The 23,741-nt window shown below is 47.0% G+C and overlaps 1 protein-coding gene and 1 long non-coding RNA gene across 2 annotated transcripts in view; one reads left to right on the forward strand and one right to left on the reverse strand.

The window, feature by feature from the left end:
- Positions 1 to 23,741, forward strand: part of CCR10 (C-C motif chemokine receptor 10) — a 127,166-nt gene that overhangs the window by 59,400 nt on the left and 44,025 nt on the right. The gene's annotated exons all lie outside the window — the stretch shown is intronic.
- LOC147717157 (uncharacterized) lies at positions 11,848 to 13,434 on the reverse strand. The gene is made up of 3 exons (XR_015295800.1): positions 13,082 to 13,434; positions 12,675 to 12,753; positions 11,848 to 12,070 (listed from the first exon to the last, which is right to left on the reverse strand). It is a non-coding gene; the product is annotated as an uncharacterized LOC147717157 (long non-coding RNA).

The raw sequence follows: 23,741 nt of genomic DNA on the forward strand, positions 1-23,741 counted from the left end.
ATCCCCAGGACATGGTTTCATTGAGAGTCACACCGAGGTATTCGAAGGTGGAGACACTCTCGAGCCGTGTGGCTCCCAATAGCGGGTTCGGCCGCAGTTTTTGGCTTGGGTTCAAAACCATAAACTTGGTTTGAGCCGCGTTAATTTCTAACCCCCTGTCAGTGCAGAAGGCCACAAATGAATCAAGGATCCTCTGTATCCCCATAGGGGTTTTAGATAGCAGCAGGGTGTCATCTGCAAACATAATTGCAGGCACCCTGCTGCCATTCAGTTTGGGGGCGTCGGTGTATTCGGTGGCATTCAGGTGGGCGATTACCCCGTTGACGAAGAGGCAAAACAGGGTCGGTGCCAGCACACAACCCTGCCTTACCCCTCGGTCAACGGGGAATCTATCCGTAAGTGCCCCGGACCTCCCACACCTCACTCGAGCATAGTTATTGTGGTGTAGTCTCTGTAAAATTAATAGGATGTCCGGGGGAACGCCCATCTCTGCCAGGACGCTCCAGAGTTTCCCTCTGGGCACCAGGTCGAAGGTGGCCCGTAAATCCACAAAAATTGTGTAGAGACTGCCGCCCTCGAATATTGCTGCCCTCCAATAGATGATGTTCAATCTAAAAACCTGGTCCACTGTAGAAACTCCCTTCCTAAATCCCGCCTGATAGGGGCTAAGGACACCCACCTCTTCCGCCCAGTGCTGGAGCCGATTCAGCAATACCCTGCCAAACAGTTTCTGTGCTACATCAATTAAACTGATGGGTCTGTAGTTGGCTGGGAGGAGAGGTGAGCCCTTTTTGAATATGGGCACCACCTCCGCCCCCAACCAAGTACTAGGGATTTCCATGCCGCTAAGAACTCCGTTAAACAGAGCGGCAAGGTAGGGGGCCCAAACAGTGGGCTCCTGTTTAAACAGGTCCCCGGGTAGGCCATCCAATCCTGGCGCCTTCCCCGAGGTGAGTCCCGCTATAGCAGCAGTTACCTCGCCCAGAGTTATTGGATCCCCCTCCTAATCTGGCCAACCAACCCCAGTCTCAGTGATGGATTCTCCTGGCTCAGAGCTGTAGAGGGACTGAAAATGTGCCTGCCACGCCCCTGGTGCGATGTTTGGCTCAATTGCCGACTGGAGATTTTCCGACCCCCCACTCACTATCCTCCAGAACAGTCGATGGTCTTTGATCGCTAGGGCCTTAGTAAGTTCTTCCCATTGCTTTTCCTCCCATTCAGCTTTAGCGTGGGCAACGAGTTTTTTATAAGCCCGTTATCACTTCACAAGTACTTGAGCGAAACTGTGATTTGGAGGCAGGTTTTTGTATTTGTTCAAACCCTATATCTAAGCGATATGCAAGAATATCAGATTCGAGTAATTACACAAATAGCTTTGCAGCAGGCATATCAGCCCGCTGTTCTACATTACGAATATTCTGCAACAACGATTTATCAGAAGCAAATGTTATTTAATCACATTGCCACACAAAATTTTACTTTGCATATAGAAAAAGATAATTTCATATGTACAAAAGGTGCCCGGCAGGACAGAGAAAAAAGAGGGGAGGGTGAGTGAATTAGGTGAGGATACGTGATCATGGGAAGAACATGGAAAAAGGAGTGGAATCATATGCCAATTTTTTAAAACAAATCAGGCTTCCAATATCAAGCCAAGGGTAGATACATTTTCCATACAAGTTTTAGGTAGGTAGACACCATTTGTGAAACACAATAAATATAGTCTCTGTTGTTTCAAGGGCTAGCATCAAGCAAAAGAAATGTCGACTTTTCGACCCCAGAATTGCAACGTAGGTTGGTTAGCACCTTACAAAGGGCTCTTCATCAGGACAGTGATGGAAGGAGGGCACCAAGGTCCTTCAATGAGGACTCAATGAGGATAGAGGTCCAAAAAGCTCCTAGGTGTAGAGTGCGACAGCAGCACTCAAAATGCGGAACATGCAGCGTGTCCCTTAAAAGCGTACATCATACCAATTAATCGTATCTGTGTCAACCATATAGCTGCTGGCCAAAAATCAGTGGCGAATATCTGATCTAGATCGTGTTGGGGATGCGTTGAATGTACCGTAATGATCCCTAGTGATGTGTACGTCAAAGTAATCAAGCGGTGCTTTAATCGCTACTCGCTGATGCAGCCGTCACTGTATGCTCGAGGGACTAGACAAAATACAGCTCTTTTCAGCAGGCGCATTAACCACTGGTGTTATATTACCATTTATTATTATAATCCCCTGAAAAATTGCTGACCATGCAAAGATCTCTGCACTAGGTTCATTAACCCTGTGAGATATTTTAAAATGCAGCCTCTTAGTCACTAATTAAGTAACCATAAACAGATTTGCTGTCAAGTTTTCCTTTCTTGCCCATTTCTTAGTTGAAGAATTAAAAAAAATGTTTAGGTTGACTGTCAGACTCTGCTTTTTTTGACCCCGTCCCATGTGATTCCACTGACACACCATGAGCTCCAATTTATTGGTTCTTGAAGAAATTGTTGTCCAATTTCAGTTCTGTCTCTAGGTTACAACTGAGAACACTTGTAAAATGAGGCAATTTAGCAGCCTGTGGCTAAGTAGGACCTACACTGGATTATAGCAACACCTTCTATTTAGCTTTGGATACATCTCTGGTGACCCAGCTTCAAATCCTTCAAAGCAAAGCAGCAAAAATGGTGGCACATTCGGTGAGATTCGGCTACATCACAATTACCTTGAAAAGGCTTCATTGGCGTCCTGTTCCTGCCCTGGTGTCTTTCATCGTATCTTTCATGGCCCTGTGTATTGTAAGCAGATCACTGAAAAGGAAGTCTACTAGTTATTGGTAAAACTAAGTCACTCCATACTCACCTTCTACTTACTACCAAATCCCTTCCGTTGAAGATTCCATATTCAAGAAGTTGCAATTTAGTGGTAGATCTTTCTCTGGGGCACTAATTGTGGAACTGAGAACTACCAGCCACCTGCTAATAAATAGTAACCAACTCAAAACCTGGCTGTTTCAATAATTCATCTTTGAGTTTTTGAGATCTGTCTTTTAGGCCAATTTTCATCCTAGCGCCAAGAGACCACAAGCGCGTATGCGTGACCTACAAGTGATCTGTACCATAACATTGCCTGCGATATGCAGGTCACAAGTATGAACCCTGGTAATGGCAGCTCAGCATTCTATCCTCCCTGAGTCGGTAAATTGAGCTTTGAAGACTAACAGTAACACCAGCCTAACCAGTGCTTATTTTGAGCCAGTGGGTGCAGAGGGTGGACTCTGACACTCCTTTTTGGCGACCGGGACTTATTTTTCATCATCAGACTTTCCCCCACAACAAGAGACAGACACGAAGAAAAGAAACAAACAAACAAACTAACGAAGTAAGAAACAAACAAGCAAACAAAGAAGAACTAAGAGAAAAATAGGAAAACAGTGACACACTGAGATAGCAGGGTTGAGAAAGAATTTGCTAGAGCGCGATAAGAAGAAATAAAAAGTAGGATGGTGGAAGAAATAGGCATGAATTGGCATGTCACCTAAAATTTGTGATGGGCCACCATCACTTCAAATCTGTTATCTTTATTATTGGTTTTTTGTCATGTGCTCTGATAGACTTCGGTAGAGTACCGCTATAGAAACATTTAAAAAAATACATACATAAATCAAGACTAGGCAGCTTTGGTGTTTGGTATTCAACAGCACCAGCAGCGGGCACCTAAAAAATCCTTGGGCCCCTGCATCATTTATTTATTTATTTATTTTTGCAAATTAAGCATTGCCATCTTTTATCTGCACATGAACTCATGTCCTAACTCCATCCTGATTTGCTTCACTAAGCCTTATAAATAATATGTTTTGGGGTAAATGAGCTCTCCTGTGGTCTTTACTGACTTTAGAAGCACTCTGGTTTCTTTGTTTCATCTGTGTGAAATGATCAGTGTCGCTTTTTTTTATCTTAAAGCACAGCATTGGAAGAGAGCCACCCTTGTGCAAGGAGGGACTCACAGAAAGTGGGTGACCAGTAGAAGACATTTGACCTAGGTCTCAAAACTACGAGGTGACCTCTGGTTTTGACATTTGATTAAGCTATCATTATGGGCAGGGGAGTGGGTATTTTTCTGCATCACTGAGAAGGCCTATTCGCTTATAACTGCACAGTCAGAGCGCTTAGTGGTCCTATCAGGGGTGTGAAGCGCTAGATAGGTTCTACAATACAAACATGTAAGGCTCTAAAATACGAGCACTCTGGGTTCCATTCACAACAGTGCCCTTGGGCAAGTCCAAATATACTCTGTATTGGTGGATATGAACAAGTGCTGAATTTCTCAATATCCTTTACTGAATTCTGGGAAGGTACAGAACAGCATCGGCTGTCTTGTACCACCAGCTCTTCTTCTTCTTAATGTGCAGAGCCGAGCCTCATAGCTCGGTGGATTAATGCAACCACTGCAGGGTTCTGTGTTTGATTCCAGGGTCACAGGTTTGAGTCCAGGCAGGTTCATTCAGCCTTTTATCCTTCTGAAGCTGGTCAAATCATATAAATACTTGGGAGTGGTAACGGACGCCCAATCATCATTCAAAGAGCAGCTCACCCATAGAAGAGCCCTCGCCAACAAACTTCAATTTGTCTGCAAAATGCTCCAAAAAAAGATCGGAAGAACATCACAACAACATCTGTTACAGGTCATTAGGGCAAAATGTCTCCCATCGCTTACATATGGCTCCGAACTGTTAAAGGGGAGAGGTGCAATCACACTAAACCAGCCCCTATCGTCCCTCTTTACATTCCTCTTCCAGCTTCCACAACATAGATCCCAATCACAGGTCAGTGGAGCTTGGTCTGGTCCACCAAAGTCTGCTTAGGAGCGGCGCCCTCGTTCAATTCTGCTGGAAGCTCAGGGCAGCACCCAGAGATTCACCAGCCGCCATGTGTTGGTCAGAAATGTGGAGGCAGCCCAGCTATAGAAACTCGTGGCCAACTATCCTCCAGCAGACCATAAGCAACCTACACCTAGATCACGCCTGGAACTTGAATCTGGACTTCCCTGCCTTTAAAAGAAACAACTAATCAACAATCCCAGATTATTGATAAGGCGGAGCTTGCCCAGAAAAGGCACACATGGGCCGTTCTGCATTTTTACACTTCCTAGAACCCTCAACCATATCTGACGAACCACATTGCAGAACCAACCCAACACGCATCACTATCACTTCCTCTGGGTGCTTTTCCTTCAAAAGACCAAGTCGCCTCCTGGAAGCAGTCGTGCCCGGATAACAAATGCCGCTTGTGTGGCTACAGCCAAGAAAGCCTACTTCATCTTCTTTGTGTGTGTCCTGCTGTCTTACCTCTCAGATGGGAATTGCTACATCCAAGTTTAAGGGCTCTTCAGATCAGGTGTTGCCGCCCGCAGGGATGGCCCTCATGAACCGCCATACCATTATTATTATTATTATTGAGTCTTGTATGGCGCGTGGTTACCCTTGGGCATCCCAGCGCTCGTCCAGAGTACACACCATAGCAGAGAAAGCGTTAAGCAGGGAACAGATGGGTCTTTAGGAGTTTGCTAAATCGCCGGGTACCCATTTCGGAGCGCAGGGCAAGCGGAAGGGAATTCCATAATGCTGCCACGTTGACGGAGAATCTTCTACCGCCAGTCCTGGCTTTTCTTACTCTCGCGACTTGCAAGAGATGTTGATGGTCTGAGCGGAGGGCGCGAGGGGCCTTGTAAGATTGAACCATACTCCGTAGCATAGGTGGCCCTTTCCCCTGCAAGATTTTATGGGCCATGCAGAGTGCTTTAAACTTCACCCTCTCTCTAACAGGGAGCCAGTGGAGCATAGAGCTATCATGCAAGGCCACCAGGTTTTTGCAACATGTATCAAAGCTGCTTATACAGCACTCACCGGCTCTTTCACATTAATAACCAATGAATGATTTTAGCCAGAAACTGCCTCGGCCTCCCTATATGCAACATGCAATGAACATTATGTTGTCGATCTTAACGCAATTTTAACCTCGACTTGCTGTCGTATCCATTTCCTCTTAAAGTTTTTGGCATCATTTTTGTAACAATTCATCAAATGCAAAAGACATTTATTGCTAGTTTATATTGCAATGATTTTTAATAATTGGCAATAAAGATCTTACTTCTTCCATCCGAAGTTGATGAAATGAGTAACACAGAGGTGGTGTCAGTAAACATTCTTACTCTGTCAACAGCACCTAGAGCCTCATGTATGAAAACTGTCACGCAGCGTGATAACAACGATGCAACAGTTTTCACTGCGCCCTCCTAGCGACATGACGGATGCGACATAGTTATTGTGTGACGTATCATGTCGCAATAATAGATACGTCAATATTATTGACGTATCTGTCAGCGCAAAAGTGAAAACAGACTCAACTCCAGCAATGTGTCCTTTCACATGAGGCAAGCCCTGTGTGAAAGGGCCTGCGTCGGTCTTACGCCTGCTGTGAGGCAGGCATAAGATATTGCTGCAGTAGTGTCTAGAAGTAGCGCAGTGAAATCTTATAGATTTCACTGCGCCACCTCTACGACTCTTTTTTACGGGGGAACGCTCACCCCGCAAACTTATACCTGACGCAGGTATAATGTAGCGCGGGGCTTTACAAAGTGAGGCAGCTGCTTAGATGCGTCACTTTGTAAATAGGGCTCAACGTGGCGCATTTTTTACGCCACCGCTGCATCACAAAAAGTGACGCAGGGGGCAAATAAATAAGCCCCCAAGAATCCTCCTTGATTTTGAACTAATGTTCTACAAATATCTGAATAGGAGGCTTTGGTTGGTCAGTTGGTCAGTCTGGTTATAGAACAATGAGCGAGAAGGTTTGAAATAGATTGAAAATACATTTTTAACCAAATTCTAGGCTGTTCTTTTCCAGTATCAGAAGGAACACTGAAACTGAAGGGGGTACGTGTGCACGTCAAACAGCTAAAATAAATAAAAATACACGTGCGCACAATGCGTATATACACAAACACAGCCACCTATGCAGAAATGTATGCACATCCTCATACTCAAAAGACACACACATTACAAATACGCAGGCACCAGTGTATGCAGACTGTAGAGAAAGGGTACCCGAATGTTATCACCCTAAAATAAGACACCGGAGATCTGTGACATCAGGACACTGAAGACCACATAGTCTGTCAATGTCATCAGGAACAAGAAAAGTCACTATTGACCTATACTAACCACCTTGTGCATTTTATGTAATCCTTGTGAATTATGAGGTTTAAAAACGTTACTTGTTGCAGAATAACTCTGCTCAAAGAATGTATTCTGTACCTATTAAAGCACCCTCTCTATTTCGCACTTTCTTTCCTTCCCTCCAGTACCAGCACTTCTATCATATAAAAGAGACCTCACCACCACTTCTCAGCACGTGTACAATGCTTCTAATGGCAGAGGACTGCCACTTCTTAGTAGCAGACTGTCACTGTGGGATAGTTAGTAACTGCACATCCATACAGTGGGGTAATATTAACCCTCGTGGAGTTGGGGCCCCAAGCTCCACAGTGCCCCCTCTGGCACTGTACAGGGGCGGCAGGCCCCTGATCTGAGAGCTCCTGACTGGGTCCGGTGGGGGGACCTTCATGTACTTTACAGGCGGGCCCCTCAAGTTTTGTTACCCCTCTGCGTCCACATTTCCCTGTACAGCACGGCTTACACTCACCCTGGACATTGGGCGGTAAAACTGCTAACAAGTATCTCGCAAAGTGTATTTATAATGTTATTTTGGTCATGAAAGCAGGAATAGTTTCTAGGTTAACTAGTCACAGGAGAAAGTGTCGTCTTGTGAGACATCTCTTACAAGCTTTCCACTCTAGACAAAAGGTGTGATCTTGGGCAGACCACTTTATCCTACTGTTGTGCAGGTCTCTTTTTCTGCCAAAACTGGGAGCACTTCAAAATTATCTGATCTGATCAGATATCGAATGCAGAGGACGGGGGAGATTTATTGGGACCAATGTTCATCAGCTTTTGCAATTATACAAAAACATCTCGAGTACTTTTTCTTAAAAAAACACACCTGCTCCTGCCTTGTAAGTGGCAATCTGAAGGTGCCTCTAGCTGAAAGAGAAGGAGTGGTCTCCTGTACTGTGAAGCCACAAAGAGGCAGAGAGTGAAAGAAGAAACACGCCTTCTCACCAGGGTGCCTGCTACCAGAAATATAAATGTGTGCATTTGGTTAATCAGCAAATCTAAAGGCTGCTTTAGCGCCAGTATATGCTTCAATTGATGGTATCATCTGAAACTTCAGTCACGAAATGTACTCTTTTTGAGAAGTGATTTAAGGATTTTAACAGCTGGGTTCTGGAATGTGTCCTTTTAACGGACAATTCTTTTTGTACATTTTGTGTCAGCCAACCTACTGATGTGTGTTTTAAAGTGTTAAGATCATGGCATGTACATTCATAGTGCTTTTCCTCTCAAGCTGGGACTCTCTAGCACTATAAACACATCACGATTCACCACTGAGCCAGCCAGGATTCAGTTCTAACACTTTCTGGAACACAGAGATATGTGCAGTGATTGCATTATACACCTGAGCTTTCATAACGGAAAAGGGGGCATTTCTCAATTTTTACTCAAACTTTTTAATTTTTCACTGGAAGTGTGTGCGTGTTATATTTTAAGTGCAGTTACCTGGTGAAAGGCCAACAAAGTAGTTATATGATATTTTGTTATTTTTAGTCTCGTCTCTCGCTCTACCCCCACTGCCCCCCCCCCCTCCACTCCCCCTCCCCCTTGAGGATCACTGTTCCCACACTTGTTTTTGCACTTCACTGATCACTATTTTGAATGGATTTTTAAAAAGAGAACAGTAACATAGAAATAGTTCATGCAATTTTGGAAACGTTGTCTCCACAAGGTCCCAGCCCCGCACCTACCTCCATCGGTTCGTGTGCCATCAAGGTGCCCGTGCCACCGCACCAGCCGTCTGCTCTGCTGTCCGCCAGACGCAGCCAGCCAAGCACAGACAGTGGGCACGGTCTGCGGGCGCCTCTTGGCATCGACGGGAAATGGCTGTGAATCAAATTGACGAACGAAATGAGTCTCTTAAGTTTCGACTGCGAAAAATGACAAACGTTTTTCACGGCTGCTGGCACGCACTCCGCAACCGACCACAGGCGAGGGCCCGTTGAAGGGGCAGGTGGCAGGATTGTTGGGGGGCCGCTGTGTGATGCATTATTCGAGGGCTGCTTGAGGGCCAGGCTCAGGCTGCGGCATTGCTTGAGGCCTGCTTGAGGCCCAGGCTGCAGCATTGCTCGAGGCCTGCTTGAGGGCCAGGCTGCAGCATTGGTTGAGGACTGCTTGAGGGCCAGGCTGCAGCATTGTTTGAGGTCCAGGCTGCAGCATTGCTTGAGGCCTGCTTGAGGGCCAGGCTGCAGCACAGCTTGGGGCCTGCTTGAGGGCCAGACTGCAGCATTGCTGGAGGGCAAGACTGCAGCATTGCCTGAGCCCTGCTTGAGGGCCAGGCTGCAGCATTGTTGGAGGCCTGCTTCAGGGCCAGGCTGCAGCATTGTTGGAGGCCCATGTGAGGGCCAGGAGGAATTGTTTGAGGGCTTCTTGAGGCCGGGGGGTGGGGCAGAATTGTTGGAGGCTTGCCTGAGGGCCATGCTGTGGCATTGCTTGAGGTCTGCTTGAGGGCCAGGCTGCAGCATTGTTTGTGGCCTCTGTGAGGGCCGGGCAGCATCATTTGTGGGTTTCTTGAGGCCCAGGGGGCAGCACTGTTGGAGGCCTGCTTGAGGGCCAGCCTGCTTCATTGTTGGAGGCCTGCTCGAGGGCCAGGATGCTGCATTGTTGGAGGTCTGCTTGAGGTCCAGGCTGCAGCATTGCTGGAGGGCCAGGCTGCAGCATTTCTTGAGCCCTGCTTGAGGTGCAGGCTGCATTGCTTGAGGCCAGCCCGAGGGCCAGGCTGCAGCATTGCTTGAGGCCTGCCTGAGGGCCAAGCTGCGGCACTGTTTGAGGCCTGCTTGAGGGCCAGGCTGCAGCATTGTTTGGGGCCTGCTTGAGGGCCAGTCTGCAGCATTGTTTATGGCCTCTGTGAGGGCCAGGCGGCATTGTTTAGAGCTTGCTTCTTGAGGCCCAGAGGGCAGCATTGTTGGAGGCCTGCTTGAGGCCTGCTTGAGGGCCAGGCTGCTGCATTGTTGGAGGCCTGCTTGAGGGCCAGGCTGCTGCATTGTTAGAGGCCTGCCTGAGGGCCAGGCTGCAGTATTGCTTGAGGTCTGCTTGTGGGCCAGGCTTCAGCACTGTTTGAAGCCTCTGTGAGGACCAAGCGGCATTGTTTGAGGGCTTCTTGAGGCCCAGAGGGCAGCATTGTTGGAGGCCTGCTTGAGGCCTGCTTGAGGACCAGGTTGCCGCATTGCTTGAGGCCTGCTTGAGGGCCAGGCTGCAGCACTGTTTGAGGTGTGCTTGAGGGACAGGCTGCAGCATTGCTTGAGGAATGCTTGAGGGCCAGGCTGCAGCATTGTTTGAGGCCTACTTGAGGGCCAGGCTTCAACATTGGTTGAGGCCTGCTTGCGGGCCAGGCTGCAGCATTGCTTGAGGCCTTCTTGAAAGCCGGGCTGCAGCATTGTTTGTGGGCTTCTTGAGGCCCAGGGGGGCAGCATTGTTGGAGGCCTGCTTGAGTGCCAGGCTGCAGCATTGCTTGAGCCCTGCTTGAGGGCCAGGTTGCAGCATTGTTTGTGGCCTGCTTGACGGCCAGACTGCAGCATTGTTTGTGGCATCTGTGAGGGACAGGCAGCATTGTTTAGGGCTTCTTGAGGCCCAGGGGACAGCATTGTTGGAGGCCTGCTTGAGGTCTAGGCTGCAGCTTTGCTTGAGGCCTACTTGAGGGCCAGGCTGCAGCATTGCTTGAGGGCCAGGCTGCAGGACTGTTTGAGGCCTGCTTGAGGGCCAGGCTGCAGTATTGCTTGAGGCATCTTTAAGGGCCAGGCTGCAGCATTGCTTGAGGCCTGCTTGAGGGCCAGGCTGCAGCACAGTTTGGGGCCTGCTTGACGGTCAGGCTGCAGCATTGCTTGAGGCCTGCTTGAGGGCCAGGGGGGCAGCATTGCTTGAGGCCAGCTCCAGGGCCAGGCTGCAGCATTGCCTGAGGCTGCTTGAAGGCCAGGCTGCAGCATTGCTCGAGCCCTGCTTGGGGTCCAGGATGCATTGTTTGAGGCCAGCTCTAGGGCCAGGCTGCAGCATTGCTTGAGGCCTGCTTGAGGGCCAAGCTGCGGCACTGTTTGAGGCCTGCTTGAGGGCTAGGCTGCAGCATTGTTTATGGCCTCTGTGAGGACCAAGTAGCATTGTTTGAGGGCTTCTTGAGGCCCAGGGGATGGCATTGGTGGAGGCCTGCTTGAGGGTTAGGCTGCTGCACTGTTTGGGGCCTGCTTGAGGGCCAGGCTGCAGCATTGCTGGAGGGCCAGGCTGCACCATTGCTTGATGCCTGCTTTAGGGCCAGGCTGCAGCATTGCTTGAGCCCTGCTTGAGGTCCAGGCTGCATTGCTTGAGGCCAGCACGAGGGCCAGGCTGCAGCATTGCTTGAGGCCTGCTTGAGGGCCAAGCTGCGGCACTGTTTGAGGCCTGCTTGAGGGCCAGGCTGCAGCATTGTTTATGGCCTCTGCGAGGGCCAGGCGGCATTGTTTAAGAGCTTGCATCTTGAGGCCCAGAGGGAAACATTGTTGGAGGCCTGCTTGAGGGCCAGGCTGCAGCACTGTTTGAAGCCTCTGTGAGGACCAAACAGCATTGTTGGAGGCCTGCTTAAGGGCCAGGCTGCACAGTGTAAACATTATGGCATAATATTAACACATAAGAAGGGAGAAATTGCATAAAGGAGACACAACCAAGTGATTATAAAAAATTCTATTTCATTTAATACGTATATAGATGTTCATGTTAAAAACAATTAATAAAAAGGCATGAATATGAATCAATTATACAAACAACAAAATATACAATAGTCGTATAATACATAGGAAATACATATAAAAAATTACATAAAGTGGCAAACAATATTATTCGACGCGCGTTTCGGCGTTGTTGGGAATGCCTTCCTCAGGAGCCACAATAGTATCTGAAAGACATAGTTATTTCATAATTAAATCTAAACACATATATGACTCTTTTGTTCAGAAATTACATTCTGAAATACATTACAATATATCAACCATGAATGACAATAAAAAAAACATAAAAAACTATATGTAGTGCCTAAATGACAATAACTCCCTACTTGTATAGCTGATTGAGAATAGCTATACAAGGTACAAACTAACATTCCTGTATTTGAGCAGTGGTAATTTTAGGTAAAGATAGTACCTGTAGAGCAACCAATAATGAAACATAAGGAATAATCTCCTTATGGGGATCCAAACTAATGAATAAGTTCTAAATGTAAAGAGATATATAATTCATGTATAAGTGACATAATGATAATCACACGTATGACATCAAAAAAGATGGATCTATATGTAGGAAGTCGTCTGTCAGAAAAGTCTATCTAACTAGCTAATATCTGTGGTGGTAGTATAGAGCGTTTCCAACTGCTGTTATAGCTGCTAGGGTCATGGGTCAAAAGAGTCCATGTGAGAATGGGGCTATATTAGATAGTCGATTAAATGCATATGGGGACTAAATGGTCAAGGAGACCTCAACCCAAGATGTATGAAATCACTTACCAAAGTATCGATGGTGAGGACGAAAGTTGAACAAACAGGGCTTGTTTCTCTCTGGATATAAACATTCGTAAATTATTATCTGGAAAAGGATATCACAATAAGCAAAAGGGAAAGCAAGGAACTATCAATAGTGGATACTCAAATTATCAGTGCATCGTGTCAAAAAGGTAACTTACAAAAGTAATATCTTAATCTGAAAAAGGAAAAGTGGCAAAAGGTGGATCACTGTTTATCGAACACATTTTCCATATTAACAAATATAAAGCCAAGGTGGTCATTCTGGTAAGAGGGAAGATTAAATGGGTATACTCTAGTATCCACGGGGATCTTAAATGAGGGAAACGACTAATTACAAAGTGAGACCCAGTCAATTGCAAAGTGTAGCATATGTATTGGCTCATGCTTACCAAGGCAAATCCTCGCTAGTTATTGACCGTGAAGAGACACCTTCAAGTTCAATCAGAACTATAACTTTATATCCGAGCGACTGGCCTTCATGTGTCAACTCTGTTATTCAAAAGAATAAAAAAACGTAATGAAATCTGAACCGTAGGTGTGCTAGGTGAACCTATTTTCGATATACCGCATTTTTTTTAAGTATAACAAACTGGATGATTGCCAGAGCATGCGGGGTTAATCTATAATGGGACCGTTCAAAAATTCAGAGAATGTAGTGAGATATAGGCTAAAGATGCGCTAGGTAAACCTATTTTTAATATCGAGCTATTGTTAGTATAACAACCTGGATAATTGCCAGTACATAGGGGGTTCATCTTTAATAGTATCAAGACATAATAATTGGGTATTTATTTAGGAAGGCTCAGTGTTATGAATCTAACCGAATCTAAAATTTTGTCGTATAGGTAGAAGCCTTACCAGTAAGATAAATCAGTGATTGATGCTCTGCATTTTTACAACCACAATGGGAGACATCAAAACGTCAGGACAGAGGTATCTTATATATATTCACTTCAAGTGGTAAGGAACGGATGTTCGTAGCAACACTAGAAAGTGAAAAAACCAACATGAACAATTCAGGGCAAAGGAGTTCAAATCGCGGAGCGATAGTTGAACATATTAAAAGCTACCGGTAATGCTGAATTCTACCGCGTTGCCTTACCGGGGGCACAGATAGCGTGCTGATGCCGTGCTCTTGAAGGCGTTTTAGTAGAAACGGCTTGTGCCTGTCGTCATGCGTGTGACGTTGGAGAATGTATCGCCGAGTTGTCACTTCTAAAGGAAGTAGAAGAAATGAACAAAACTCTCTCAGTTTCAAATGGCTTGTGGATATCTAGCATTGTCAGGCGAAAGAGCGTGAGCCTAAGGGGAAACAAAGAACTCACCGGAACAAAGATATTGAGTCCGAATGCTTCAACCCGCAGGAGCCGCACCGAGGATAGATGTTGGCGTCCTGCAGCCGTTAGGAAAAAAAGGGTGTAACCTAACGTGCCGCAATACGAGTCCTTATGTATGGACAGCTTGCGTTACCTTATGTGACGCGTAATTGTTAAGATGCCGCCTCTTTAAGGAGAATCCTTATAGCATAGGAATTCACGAGCCCGGTCACAGGCAGGGAAGCCTAGTGGATGACGTATGGGTGTTCAAGGCACGTCTAGTCTCCAAAAAAGGGGGGGTGGGGGGAAAGGACACATGTTAACTACGTTTAAGGAAGCGGATGTTAAATAGCGCGTCACACAAAAGGGATTTTTCATAAAACGGCAATCATGATCTCGGGGAAACATTTTAACTACGTTTAAGGAAGCGGATGTTAAATAGCGCGTCACACAACAGGGATTTTTCATAACACGGCAATCATGATCTTGGAAAAATCTTATACGGACGTGCCGCCCAGTGAGTGTGTGGAGGGAGGCATTTCATATTGGTGATTACGGGTGTTGGTATGGTCAGAATCTTAGTAAGGGCGACCAAAGAACATCTTTGTCGGATCTTTTTACGATAGCAATATGTCAATAAAGGACGGATAACAAGAGGTGAAAGTTCATAAAAACGGACGATCTTACAAATTCAGACCAAAGGATCATATTTTTATCCCATAGGCCCAATGATCGTAGTTGTTCTTATAGATAAGGTAATCTCAAGAATAAACCTACGATGCATAAAAGGTGCATACCATTGAACAGTGGCAACCACCGTGGGAGCGAATGAATGAACCATATTAGATTATTTATAAAACGTTTAGAGGAAAGTCTCACCGTGAATGGAAAATCAAAGTATATTCAAAGAAATTCAAAATGGTACCTATAAACTAAATCTATCTCGTGAATCTTTTCTGGACAGGGTAAGATGGTAGAGACACACTGTGAGAATGGTTATAATATTGCATTCTCCCAGGGAATTTCGCTGTTAAGTCCCTTTTTATAAGTGTCCAAGACAAAAATCCAATAGACCTCTCTTTTTTTTCCGGATGGCGCACCCTCCTTTGCTATCCGATGTTTTAATTTTCTCTAAAATGCGCCAAATGAAAATCGTCTGGTTTGTGTTTTGTGTCGAGGAAATGCTTTACTAAAGGTGCATTTAGTTTTTTTGTTTTTATCGCTGATCTGTGTTCAGTAGGGCGCGTTTGAATTGATCTGCAGGTTTCACCAACATAGCCTAAGCCACAGGGGCAACTTATGAAATAAACCACATTTGTGGTTTTGCAGTTCCATGAGTCAAATGCTTTGGTTGTGAAGCCATTGTGAGTGAACGTCTCTCCGCCTAGAATATTTTTACACGATTTACAGGAAGAACAAGGAACTGTTCCTCGAACCGGAAGATTCGTCACTAGGGATCTTTGCATATGGTTGGTGTTCGTAGATTTGACATTGAACTTGGAGTGAACTATCTTATCTTTAAGATTTTTGTTCCTCCTATGAGCAAAAAGGGGTTTTGGCAATGCAGAATTTGACGTTGGGTTACAGTTGAGGATGTGCCAGTTGGCATTAATAATCTGTCTTATGCGTTCGTTCATTGTTGAATGAGTCGTCACGCATACCAGTTGGTCGTTGGCTGGTTGATCTTTAGGGGCTAATAGGGCATCGCGATCAAAGTAACGAGCCCGTTTGTAGGAATTTCTTATAAGCCTGTGCGGATAACCTCGATCCAGGAACTTATTACGCATAACAGCCGCTTGTTTGTCATAATCGGACAGATTAGAACAATTCCTGCGTACTCTTAGGAATTGGGAGAAAGGGATACTCTCACGCTGGCACTTAGGGTGGAAACTACTGAAATGCAATAGGGTATTGCGGGCTGTAGATTTCACAAATAGATCCACCTCCAATTTTTTGTTGTTTACGTATTAAATGAAATAGAATTTTTTATAATCACTTGGTTGTGTCTCCTTTATGCAATTTCTCCTTTCTTATGTGTTAATATTATGCCATATTGTTTACACTGTTTATTTCCCTGTACCACGAATTGATTTTCTCAACAGGGGGTCCTTGTTATTTACACTATAAGGGCCAGGCTGCTACATTGTTTGAGGCCCCTATGAGGGCCAGGCGGAATTGTTTGAGGGCTTCTTGAGGTCGGGGGCAGCATTGTTGGAGGCCTCCTTGAGGGCCAGGCTGAAGCATTGCTTGAGTCCTGCTTGAGGGCCAGGCTGCAGCACTGTTTGGGGCCTGCTTGAGGTCCAGGCTGCATTGCTTGAGGCCAGCTCGAGGGCCAGGCTGCAGCATTGCTTGAGGCCTGCTTGAGGGCCAGACTGCAGCATTGTTTGAGGCCTGCTTGAGGGCCAGGCTGCAGCCTTGTTTGTGGCATCTGTGACCATCAAGCGACATTGTTTGAGGGCTTCTTGAGGCCCAGGGGGCGGCACTGTTTGAGGCCTGCTTGAGGGCCAGGCTGCTGCATTGTTGAAGGCCTGCTTGAGGGCCAGGCTGCAGCATTGCTTGAGGCCTGCTCGAGGGCCAGACTGCAGCATTGTTTGAGGCCTGCTTGAGGACCAGACTGCAGCATTGTTTGAGGCCTGCTTGAGGGCCAGGCTGCAGCCTTATTTGTGGCCTCTGTGATCACCAAGCCGCATTGTTTGAGGGCTTCTGGAGGCCCAGGGGGCGGCACTGTTTGAGGCCTGCTTGAGGGCCGGCCTGCTGCATTGTTGAAGGCCTGCTTGAGGGCCAGGCTGCAGCACTGTTTGGGGACTGCCTGAGGGCTAGGCTGCAGCATTGCTGGAGGGCCAGGCTGCAGCATTGCTTGAGCCCTGCTTGAGGTCCAGGCTGCATTGCTTGAGGCCAGCTCGAAGGCCAGGCTGCAGCATTGCTTGAGGCCAGCTCGAAGGCCAGGCTGCAGCATTGTTTGAGGCCTGCTCGAGGGCAAGACTGCAGCATTGTTTGAGGCCTGCTTGAGGGCCAGGCTGCAGCATTGCTTGAGGCCTGCTCGAGGGCCAGACTGCAGCATTGTTTGAGGCCTGCTTGAGGGCCAGACTGCAGCCTTATTTGTGGCCTCTGTGAGGGCAGGTGGCATTGTTTGAGAGCTTGCTTCTTGAGGCCCAGAGGGCAGTTGTTGGAGGCCTGCTTGAGGGCCAGGCTGCTGCATTGTTGGAGGTCTGCTTGAGGGCCAGACTGCAGTACTGTTTGAAGCCTCTGTGAGAACCAAGCGGCATTGTTTGAGGGCTTCTTGTGGCCCGGGGGCAGCTTTGTTGGAGGCTTGCTGGAGGGTCAGGCTGCTGCATTGTTTGAGGCCTGCTTTAGGGCCAGGCTGCAGCATTGTTTAGGGCCTGCTTGAGGGCAAGGCTGCAGCATTGTTGGAGGCATGATTGAGGGCCAGGCTGCAGTTTCAAAAAGAGAAGGAAATCCAGAGAGAAAATGACTCTTTAAAGGATTTCCCTTCCCCTACAATGCTCACCTGGCATGATGTCATGCCCTAACTTCTCCAGCAGTGGCAAGTGAGCAATTTGAGCACGTGCACATAGATGTACCTGCTGCCACTGCAGTCCGTAAAAATACGGACCGCCTGTGCCAGGGCACCAAGCAGAGCCCGATAGAGACCCGTTTCGAGGCTCCCTTTAACAAACTGCCTATGCTCAGCACCGGTGAGACCCGGCCCAATTAAAGCCCTGCCCCTGCCACATCCTGCCTGTCTAGGAGAGTGTATGCTGAGTTAGAGTTGGGCGAGCCCAATAATTCATGTGACGAGACGAGCCAGCAGGGATCCGGCTTGGCTCTAAGAGCCCACGTTCGAGCCAAACACACAAAAAAGCATGGAAACCATGAAAATATAACTCAATGCTTCTAGCCCCACAAAAACTGAAAACATGAGCAGGGTAGGCTGGTTATAAAGGAATTAACACAGCCCTGGGGTATTGGGCTGGGGGTGCAGAAGGGTAGGTGGGGAGGTCCATGAGTCCAGTGAATTGTTTGCACTTTATACATTTTAATAACATAACATGTGGTAAAAGGCAGTGTGGACAGTTAACACAGTCCTCCCCCTGGGGCATTAGGTTGGGGGTCCCTTCCTTCTCCTGGTGGCTGATTTTACAGTTTTAGCAAAATGTTGCTTTCCACAGTCTGAGAAAACCCACATTCTGTGACAACTTTAACAAATATCTACACCAGCGCACTGTCTTTCAGGCAGACATACAGACAGGCAGTGAGTTCCTGTTGATGTTTCTAGAGTCTAGCCCAATGCTGCTTTTCACAGCCTGTGAAAACAAAACAATTTTTGTTCGTTGTTGCTGTTTTATATAGCGCGAACTCGATCTGAAGGTATTGGGACGTTTTACAAGAGTGCCAGTGACACTACACAAGCTCCCATTCATTTTTTTATGCACAGGAAGATTTGCCCAGAATCACAGGATGTTGAGCGATGCAAAGACTCAAACTTGCTTCTCCAGGTCCAAAGTCGGCAGTTCTGGCAATACTGCCACATCCTCCTGCCAAATTCTGTTACAACTTTAAAAAAATGCCAACTCAGCAGCACTGTCTTAGACAGAGGTGCTAAAAGGCAGTGCGTTCATGTTGATGTTTTTAGAGTGGTATCACAAACATACATGCCAATAGACCCGATTCAGGCGGGAGTCTACCGATTTTTCAAACCAAAAATGGCTTTATTTTAGCGGTCGCCCACCTGAAATTGCATTTTCTACAATAGAAGTCAACGGGGAATTTTCATTCTCCCGGTTTTTTATTTTAAATCTCCCACGTCCCTGTCCTGAAATGTTGGCATGTATGCACAATGCTGCTTTTCACTGCTTGTGAAAACCAACGAGCTGTTACAACTATAAAAAAAAACACCAACACAGGCGCATTGTCAGTCAAAGATGCCGACAGCCAATGCGTCATTGTTTGTTCTTCTTGACTCAGGAGGAGGGCCTGGGCTCGGATCGTGTTGGGCTCGAGGGTCTAGGAGGACCACGACCCAAGCCAGAGCCAGGCATCTGGCTTGAGCCGGGCTTGAGCTTTTATGGGCTCACCCACCTCTATGCCAAGCTGTGCCTGATGGGAGTGCAGCTGCCTGCTGCAAGACAAAAGCACTCAGGTGTGTCGTGGCCGCCAGTGCTCCAGATCACACAATGCCATTGCCAGGGCAGCCAGTAGCGGTGGGTCTTTGCGAAGGTAAGGAGCATCGTCCCACTGCTTTTCAGCAGTGAAAAAAAAAAATATATGATATTAACACGTTGTTATTATAATGTATTCTTCCATGTTGAATCCTGTTTTGGGGCAGGGTTTTGTCTTCACTGCCAGCAGGGGAGGAGGAAATATGTGCACTTAAGTGGCCATGACAGTTTGGCTGACTGCCTTGGGTCAGCCAAATCGTCACGCGCTCTTAGCATGTGCTGCACCGGGTTGTAATGCACACCGTGGCTGGAGATCATGCACATGCTCGAGATGCCTGTTTGAGCGCCGAACCACAGCACTCAGACCAATCACAACGCCAATGTCATGCTGAAGACAGCAGTGCCGTGATTGGCGTAGGAGAGTCTGTGTGCTTCCTGGTTCCGGGAGGAAAGACGACAGGTTAGAGACCGCGGTGTGCAGAGGTAGGTGTTTTGTTTTTCGTTTTCCCCAGGGGAGGCATAGGAGTGGTGCAACGAGGAGAAATACTTTCATTTCTCTTTGTTTTTCCTCTTTCCGCATTCTGCAGCATGCATAGAAAGAAGAAAATGCCGTCAATGTTTTCTTTTGTGCAGGAAGGTATCCCTATGTGCACAAAAACAATCATCACTGTAATGCAGGCACTCTTCCAACACAGTCACAGCCAACATGACTTCTCGGTTGGGTTGTGGTGAGTCGGGGTCATGCTGGGAGGTGGTTTAATTTAAAATAAAAAAATAAAAAATAAAAAAGTTAGCTTACCTTTGCTAGTCGGGACCCGCATTTTCTTGGCTCCTGCTTCTGTTCTCCTGCTTCTGGCAGGAACAGGAAGCAGGCAGCCTCCCTCCCCTCCCCTAAGCCAATCAATGCTCAATGGCAGTGTTGTGATTAGTTGGGACGCCGACCAGCCAGGCGCCTATGGGGAGGCCATTTTCTCTATGCAGAGGGGCGGCCAAACAGTCAGCGCCCTCAGCAGTGGGCAAGTCACTCCTCCCCTGCCCCAGAGAAGGACTGTACCCAACCAAACACTTCTGCTTTCTTGTGTGAGAAGCAGAAACATAAAATGGTAGTTTTACCATTTTATGTTTCTTCTGCTTCTCACACTGCGAGAAAGCAGTGGGGCAATGATCCTCCACCCTAGTGGAGGAGCCACCCCTGTTGAAGCATGACGCAAGGGTGACTGCTTTGGCGTACAGCTATTTGTGTGCCTGCACAGAGGAGAAAGGCAGGAATGCGCTGTATCTTTTAAATACAGCACATTCCTGCCCTGTTATTTTGATGCACGGCAGCACAGCAGGAAGGCCTGTTGCACTTCTGTGCGTCAAAGGTTTGTAAATGAGGCCCAGAGTAATTATTTACACAGTGTGAGTGAATAGCTGGGCCACTTGGTGCTTTCTATAGACATAAGCCTGCATGTGCAACTCAGGGAAATTTCCTTCCTGTACCATATTGGTGTGGGAGTCTGACTTGGAGGGAGTGAGTTACCCTCACACAAGTGTCTGCAAGAAGGGGTGAGCATTGCCACCTTCCAGCTCAACCTTGTGGCCCTCTAATGTGTATTGGGTTTGCTTTGATTCACAGGTGAGGCTCCAGCCTTGAGGCCCTCCACCTAACCGACCACCTATGGCAATGTGCTTGTGCAGGGGCAATTGATCCCCTTCCCTTCCACACCTCCATGCTTGTGTGCCTAGTGTGTCCCATCTGAGTGTATTCTTCATGGTCTATGTTTTAATGGACATCAATCAATCAATCAGGAGTTTGTTAAAGCGCAACTACTCACCCGTAAGGGTCTCAAGACGCTAGGGGTGGGGGGAGGGTGCAGGTTCCATTCCATCAAGGAGGGGTCTGTCGAAGAGCCAGGTTTTGAGGTTTCTTGCGAAGATGGGGAGCGATGTTGTCTGTCTGAGGTGGAGCGGAAGGGCGTTCCATGCTTTGGCCACGAGGAAGGAGAAGGAGCGGCCTCCCGATCTGGTCTTTCTGGTGCGGGGGACCACGGTGTAGGAGAGCTGGGCTGATCGTAGGGTCCTTTGGGGTGCGTGGAATTTGAGCCGGCTGTTCAGGTATGCTGGTCCGGTGCCGTGGAGGGCCTTGTGTCCGTGGGTGAGCATCTTAAAGGTGATTCTCGCCTCGACGGGGAGCCAGTGGAGTGTGCGCAGGTGCTGGGAGATGTGGCAGTGTTTTGGCAGGTTGAGGACCAGTCTTGCGGTGGCGTTCTGGATGTTCTGTAGCTTGCGGATGAGGTTTTTGTTTATTCCGGCGTAGAGTGCGTTGCCGTAGTCGAGTCTGCTGGTGACCAGGGCGTAAGTGACTGTCTTTCGGTGTTCGAGGGGGATCCATTTGAAGGTCTTACGAAGGAGGCGGAGGGTGTGGAAGCAGGAAGATGAGACAGAGTTGATCTGGCGGTCCATTTTAAGCTCGGAGTCCAAGATGATTCCCAGGTTGCGTGCGTGGTCTGTGGGGGTTGGGGGGTTTCCGAGGGCGGTGGGCCACCAGATGTCGCTCCAGGCATCGGAGTTTGGGCCCATGATGAGTACTTCTGTTTTGTTGGTGTTTAGTTGTAGGCAGCTGTTTTTCATCCATTTGGCGACGGCTTCCATGCCTTATCGAAAGTTGCGTCTGGCGGTGTTGGGCTCGTTGGATAGGGAGAGGATGAGCTGGGTGTCGTCTGCGTATGACGTGATGTTGACTCATGGTTTCTTCTCTGCCAGGCTCCTTATAGTTGGAGCAGATGTATCCTCAACTTGCACCATCCAAGTGGCTGGGAACAAACCATCAGTAGAAGTGAGAGTGACAGGAAAATTCGGAATTTTGGAAAAGTGAGTACTTGCCGGAATCCATTGCGAGCTGTGAGTCTGCAGGAAGGGCCCTCTGTGTCGGATTCCATTGGATGCTAATCTGATATCAGAGCATTAGTCATTTTGAATGCTAAAAATAGATTAAATGAATGCGAGGTCAGCTGTGCCACGGCTTATCATTGTGAGATAATACTGCTAAAACCTCAGCACTGCAGGTTTTAATATAGACCCCAAGTTAAATAATGTATAACCACACTCTCCTCCAATTCTGATTTACGATGTGTATTGTTTACCTTCTTCCATTCATCTCTTTACAAATGTGGATTCTGCTGCAGCTACAACATTTTTTTTTATTGCCTCAGGGGAGCAGGATTTTCTTGGAACTCGGGTTAAGAAGTGGAAAAAATAAATCAACCCTGCAGAATGCAACCTGCTTCATATATTCGGGCCACTGGAATTATTTGATTTGCAGCAGCTTAGTTGGCTGCATAATTAAGGATTTCCACATTTTTGCCACATAATCCATCATCTGCTTCATAATTTGCAGAATGTAACAAAATAAAAATCTTTGTAGCTCATATGGATCCAAAGTTACTAAAACCATAGCGACACGTATTGCCTTGCAGTGGAAGACTGTAAAGATTGACTGGTCCCCTTTCCATTGCTTTTGCTGTATTTGGGTGTTTTACTGCTGCTAATGAGTTTAACCCTTTTTCCAGACAGCGTTAACCTGTAGTGCCTTAAACTGGCGGGGCTGCCGGTACCCAGTACCTGCACTCCTTTAATTTGAAAGGGAGAGTACCGGCACTTCTCAGCACTGCTGCAATAAATGTAATGGGAGAGTACCAGCACTTCTCAGGAGCAAACAGGGACTCTAAATAGTGAGTACTAGGACTTCTATATTTCAATTTAAAGCACTGAACCTGTGTAAAAATGACAAACTAAAGAAGTAATACTATCACAAAATGTGCCGCGTTATGCCACATAATGTAACTTCTTGCAATAGAGGGGCTTACATTGGTTTTGCAGTAAGAAAACACCGTACTAACTGTACTTTTTCTGCAACATCCCTGAGGAAAATGACATTTCATATTCACCAAGTGGTACCCAGGCAATGTTTGCCTTTTCAGCCCGCTGTCAAAACATTTTTTTAGCCGCTATGTCGGCTTATAACTCCCGCCATGGGCAGAGCTGTTGCCTAAACCTCGTAGTCCTGGCTGAAGACGTGAGACGTGGGGTATTTGACAGGAAAAGAATAAAGTGATAAAGTCACTATGCATAAGCACAAGCAGATAAGGCAGACACTTTGGTGTCGTTGCAGAATGACTGTATTGGGATGTTTGCATGTTTCTTTTCTTGTGGTTATGAGTGAGAGACTGTGATAGAGGTGTGGGCGTTAAAAATGCATTTCTATAACTGAGTAACATCTTAGAATAGAAGTCATTTTTACACCCACAGACACCCCTCGTGGTTTCACTAGAGCAGCTTATACACACTGTCAGGTTTCTCGACTCCTCCCTGGGGCCTGCAGGGAGCACTGACTGAGATTTATTTCTTTATTTTTTGCAGTTTTATGTAGCCTGAACTTGGCCCAAAAGCATTAGAGAGCTTTACATGAGCGCCCAAACTTGTTACAATTTTTTTTGGTCACAAGGCTATTAGGAGATTTGCAGAATATCACCGGGTGTTGAGTCGAGGCCAGAATTCAAGCCTGGCTGTCCAATTCCTAAGCGGCTGTAACC

Source organism: Lissotriton vulgaris, chromosome 5 (assembly GCF_964263255.1).
Source record: "Lissotriton vulgaris chromosome 5, aLisVul1.2, whole genome shotgun sequence".
Lineage (NCBI taxonomy): Eukaryota > Metazoa > Chordata > Amphibia > Caudata > Salamandridae > Lissotriton > Lissotriton vulgaris.